The sequence below is a fragment of the Strigops habroptila genome, chromosome W (assembly GCF_004027225.2).
Source record: "Strigops habroptila isolate Jane chromosome W, bStrHab1.2.pri, whole genome shotgun sequence".
In the NCBI taxonomy this organism is placed as follows: Eukaryota; Metazoa; Chordata; class Aves; order Psittaciformes; family Psittacidae; genus Strigops; species Strigops habroptila.
The window spans coordinates 1,004,546-1,010,545 of NC_044301.2; positions in this window are offsets into that span (position 1 = coordinate 1,004,546).

Here is a 6,000-nt window from a genome sequence, read left to right on the forward strand (position 1 = left end):
GGAGCTGGCGAATGAAGTTGCTAAGCCACTGTCCATCATATTTGAAAAATCCTGGCAGTCAGGTGAAGTTCCCGATGACTGGAAGAAGGGTAATATAACCCCCATTCTCAAGAAGGGGAAGGTGGAAGACCCGGGGAACTACAGACCAGTCAGTCTCACCTCTGTGCCTGGCAAAATCTTGGAGCAGATTCTCCTGGAAAGCATGCTAAGGCACATGAAAACCAATGAGGTGGTTGGTGACAGCCGACATGGCTTCACTAAGGGGAAATCCTGCCTGACCAATTTGGTGGCCTTCTATGATGGAGCCACGGAACTGATGGACGGGGCAGAGCAGTTGACGTCATCTACCTGGACTTGTGCAAAGCGTTCGACACTGTCCCGCATGACATCCTTGACTCTAAATTGGAGAGACATCAACTTGATAGATGGACCACTCAATGGATAAAGAACTGGCTGGATGGCCACACACGAAGAGTTGTGGTAAATGGCTCGATGTCCAGTTGGAAACCTGTAACGAGTGGTGTCCCTCAGGGATTGGTGTTGGGACCTGTCCTGTTCAACATCTTTGTCGGCGACATGGACAGTGGGATTGAGTGCGCCCTCAGCAAGTTTGCCGATGACACCAATCTGTGTGGTTCGCTTGATACGCTGGAGGGAAGGCATGCCAGAAGAAGGCCCTCTGGACCCTGACGCGCTTGTGAGGTGGGCCAATGCCAACCTTATGAAGTTTAACCAAGCCAAGTGCAAGGTCCTACACCTGGGTCAGGGCAATCCCAGGCACTGCTACAGGTTGGGCAGAGAAGAGATTCAGAGCAGCCCTGCAGAGAAGGACGTGGGGGTGTTGGTTGACGAGAAGCTTAACAGGAGCCAGCAGTGTGCGCTTGCAGCCCATCAAGCCAACTGTATCCTGGGCTGCATCAAAAGGAGCTTGACCAGGAGGTCGAAGGAGGTGATCCTGCCCTTCTACTCTGCTCTTGTGAGACCTCACTTGGAGTACTGTATACAGTTCTGGTGTCCTCAACCTAAGAAGGACATGGAGCTGTTGGAGCAAGTCCAGAGGAGGGCCACGAGGATGATCAGGGGGCTGGAGCACCTCCCATATGAAGACAGGCTGAGAAAGTTGGGGCTGTTCAGCCTGGAGAAGAGAAGGCTGCATGGACAACTCATAGCAGCCTTCCAGTATATGAAGGGGGCCTACAAGGATGCTGGGGAGGGACTCTTCCTTAGGGACTGTAGTGATAGGACATGGGGTAATGGGTTCAAATTTAAACAGGGGAAGTTCAGGTTAGATATAAGGAAGAAATTCTTTACTGTGAGGTTGGTGAGGCACTGGAATGGGTTGCCCAATGAAGTTGTGAATGCTCCACCCCTGGAAGTGTTCAAGGCCAGGTTGGATGGAGTCCTGGGCGACATGGTTTAGTGCAAGGTGTCCCTGCCCATGGCAGGGGGGTTGGAACTAGATGATCTTAAGGTCCTTTCCAACCCTAACTATTCTATGATTCTATGATTCTATGTCTGCTGGAAGTACAATACAGCAGAGAAGAAACAATCCAGGAGGTTCTTAGAGGGTGTGGAAGATAACTTCCTGACCCAGCTGGTGAGTGAGCCAACTAGGGGAGATGCCCAGCTAGATTTGCTGTTCACAAACAGACAATGACTGGTGGGTGATGTTATGGTCGCAGGCCGTCTTGGGCAAAGCGATCAGGAAATTATAGAATTTTTGATTATTGGAGAATTCAGGAAGAAGGTCAGCAAAACTGCCGCCTTAGACTTCCAGAGGGCTGACTTTGGCCTGTTTAGGATGCTGGTTGGCATCCTTGGTACTGAACAGTACTGAAGGACAATGGGGTCCAGGAAGGCTGGACACTCTTCAAGAATGGAATCCACAAGGCACAGGAGCAAGTGGTCCCCATGTGCCGAAAATCAAACCATCGGGGAAGAAAACCAGCCTGGCTGAACAGGGAGATACTGCTAGAACTCAGGGAAAAAAAAGAGAATTTATCACCTGTGGAAGAAGGGATTGCCCCCCGCCATGAGAAGTACAAGGATGTTGTAAGGTTATGTACTGAGAAAGTTATAAAGTGATCAAGCAGAGCAACCCCGGTGGACAGAAGCAGGAGAACAGAAAGATAAGGAACTGGTTATTTTGGGACTGTTTGCGAAACCACGAGGAATGTTGAGGAAACAAAACTGTAAAGCAGGAACTGAAAATGACGTGATAGAAATGGCTTTGTATGGGAGTTGGAGCAGATGCTTGTCCTGGGTTCAGCTATAGCAGTCATTTTTCTCCTTCTTAGTAGCTGGTGCAGTGCTGTGTTTTTGACTTTCAGCCTGGGAACAATGCTGATAACACCGATGTTTTTAGTTGTTGCTAAGTAATGTTTATTCCGACCAAGGACTTTCTCAGTCTCATGCTTTGCCAGGGAGGAGGGGAAGCCGGGAGGTTATTCCTGCTTCAGGTAAAGGCAAACCCACTCGTGGGGTTGCTTTTGCTCAGGGACCTGGATATACTTGGCGGGTAATGCGGGAAGATGGGGAAGTCCAATGTGTACCTCAAGGGGATTTGATTTTGGGGGAAACAGCCAATGAACTCAATTTTCTGCTGTTGCTTGCTCTATAACACTTTTATAGCCCACCAGCTAGATAACTTCAGGTCGCCAGCAACTGACCCTGACTTCCCTCCAATCATCACCCCAACAAAGAATGAATTTTGAGGAAACCAGACGAGCTCAGCAGTGACCAGACGAGTGTGGAGGTGTCATCAGCAGGCAACAACCCTACACACCATCCCTCCTGCCCTGAAAGACTATTACAAGAGATGGAGCCTGACATCATGGACTGGATGAATTCAGCAATTTTATAGGGATTGGTCCATGGACTAGGGAATGATATCTTTCTCTTTGTGTGTGGGTGTGGGTCTATATATATGAGACAAATGCGATGGTATATTAAAAAATGTGGGATCTGAGCATGACATGAATGGTATGGAATCAGGGGTGGATACTGTCCTGGGTTCAGCTATAGCAGTCATTTTTTCTCTTTCTTAGTAGCTGGTGCAGTGCTGTGTTTTTTAACTTTCAGCTTGGGAACAACGCTGATAACACCGATGTTTTTAGTTGTTGCTAAGTAATGTTTACTACTCCGACCAAGGACTTTCTCAATCTCATGCTCTGCCAGGGAGGAGGGGAAGCCGGGAGGAAGCAGAGACAGGACACCTGACCCAAACTATCCAAAGGGGTATTCCATACCACAGCACGTGTTGCCCAGTATATAAACCAGGGGGAGTTACCCAGAAGGCCCAGATCACTGCTCGGGTTGGGCTGGGTATCGGTGTGCGGGTGGTGAGCAATTGTGTTCTCTCCCCTTGTTATTTCCCTCATCATTATTATGATTGGTGGTAGCAGTAGTGGTTTTGTATTATACCTTAGATACTGGACTGCTCTTATCTCAACCCGTGGGAGTTACATTCTTCCGATTCTCCTCCCCATCCCTCCAGGAGCGGGGGGAGGAAGAATTGGGGGAGTGAGCGAGCGGCTGCGTGGTTCCGAGTTACTGGCTGGGCTCAAACCACGACAGCCCCAAAGAACATGAACATAAAAAGGCAAGGCTCAGGTCAGAGGGTGAGATCCCACCACTGGCAATACCCTGGGTGAAGAGGACCAATGAGAAGTCGCTGGATCCACAGGTGGTGACTTTCTGCTTGCAACTACTCTTATCTCATCTCTCTCTCCCCCTCTTCTCTCACTCTCTCCCTCCCTGCATTGATCTCTCCAGGAATAAACACTTGAGTTTGTTAAAGAGATGTTTCACCATCTGGCCTCGTTTGTGCCTTAATTCCAACTAGGTGACAAATATATTGACTATGTCCAGGTCTGAGTCACATATGTCTTCTGACCAGGTCAAGACATGAAATTGGCGTCACGGACAGGATTCGCCTTAAGGTTGGGAGTGCTGAAACCACGATATCGATCCTCTGATGATGGAACTAAATATAGAATCTGAGACTGCGCTGAACAACCCTTTGGTGCTGTTAAAATGTTTGGAACAGTTTGACTCACATCCCTCTCCCCCAGGACTGTCTTGGGCACGGGACAATTGGGTTAAACCCCAGAATTTAGTAGATCATATAACTTGTCTATGGGCAGGAAATAAGTTGCACCCCAAAAAGGGGAAGTAAATCGTATGCTCTGTGTAAGGTGCAGCCCTCACAGCTGCCATAGAACAACAGAAGCACAAGAAATGGAAAGAATCAGAGATAATCCAGTCCTTGCAAGACTTATATGCCCTCCAAGAGCAATTGGAAAAGGAGCAGCTATGCTCTTCCAGGCTAAAACACTGGGAAAATCTCAAGAAGAAGGTGATGATAAGAGGCCAATTGAGTCCCTTTACCCCCAAAATGACTTAAAAGCTGCCAAAGAGTGAATGGAAAAGTTGGAGGCATCACCCCTCAGACCCCTGATTAAAACTGAATATATATATGACAGGGATGATGAAAACACTCTCCAAACTGTTACTAAAGAAGTACCACATGCTGCCACAGAATTGGCCAAAATTCAAAAGGAATATAGCCGCACACAAAAGGAAACTGAAACAGAGTATGTATGGAGGGTTTCCCTTACAGGGGGTGACCACATATTCCTCTCAGAAAATGAGGCTGAGGGGTATTGGGGCCTAGGAGTATTTTTAACAACAGGAAATCGGTGGGCTTCATGGCCATTAACTCAGCATTTTGGGCGGAGGGGCTCAGTCCCTTGGATAGAGGAGATCCAGTAGCAATTGTGGGTAATTTGGATCAACTTACTGAGAGTGTGTAGAAGGCTGTGTGCATCCAGATGATGTACGATTGAGAACTCAAGCCACATCAGGGATCCCCCATGTCCATGCCAGTGGACCCTGACAGAATGACCCCACTGATCAGAGGCCTTCCTGACTCATTGAAGCCAATAGGTATACAACTACAGCATGCTTTAGGCCTGTCAGTGTTCTGGAGAAAACACATCCCAGATTTTTCTATTATTGCTTGCCCCTTATATGACCTAATTCAGAAACGGGCAGCATGGGATTGGACCCCTGTCTGTGAAGAGGCCCTTAAACTGTTAATTTTTGAAGCTATTATGTATCAGACTTTAGGGCCTATACATCCAACTGATCCACTTCAAATAGAATGGGGTTTTGGTATTCGTGGCCTGTCGGTACATACGTGGCAGCAAGGACTTGAAGGCCCCACACATCCCATTACATTTCACCCTCGAAGCTTTAAAGACGCAGAGAAAAAGTACTCAGCATGGGAAAAGGGTCTTTTTGTAGTTAACTTTCCCCTACAAGAAGCCACAAAGACAATATGGTACCAACCCATAATTCTGCAAGGCCCCTTTAAGATGCTAAACCCCATTCTAGCAGGGACACACCCCACACACACACCCCACACACCACACACACACACACACACACACCCACCCCCGTGGGATTGGCCCAAAGGGAAAGAGTCAGGAAATGGTATGCACAGATAGACCATTATTGTCATAGGAATCAGGTTACAGAAGGAGCCCCTAAGATACTCCAAACTCAAGATTGGTCAGCCGGTCAGCCTGTAGAGGAGCCCCCTCCTTCTCATATTAAAACAGCACCCCACCTTATCAGGCTAATTTAGGAAATGCACGGTTTACAGATGCTTCTGCTAAGCGGGAGGGAAAGGTATGGAAATACAGAGCAGTTGCTTTGCATGTCGATTCAAGACACCAGATAATGATGGAAGGAGAAGGCAGTGCACAGGTGGGAGAATTAGTAGCAGTTTGGAGTGTATTTGTCAAGGAAAAGGATATGTAAGAAAGCATATATATCTACACTGACTCTTAGGCTGTGTTTAAGGGATGCACTGAATGGCTCCTCTTTTGGGAACAGAATCAGTGTGAGGTCAACTGAGTGCCGGTATGGCAACGAGAAAAGTGGGAAGAAATCTTAACTACTGCTAAACAAAAGTGTTTCTTAGTAGGATGGGTT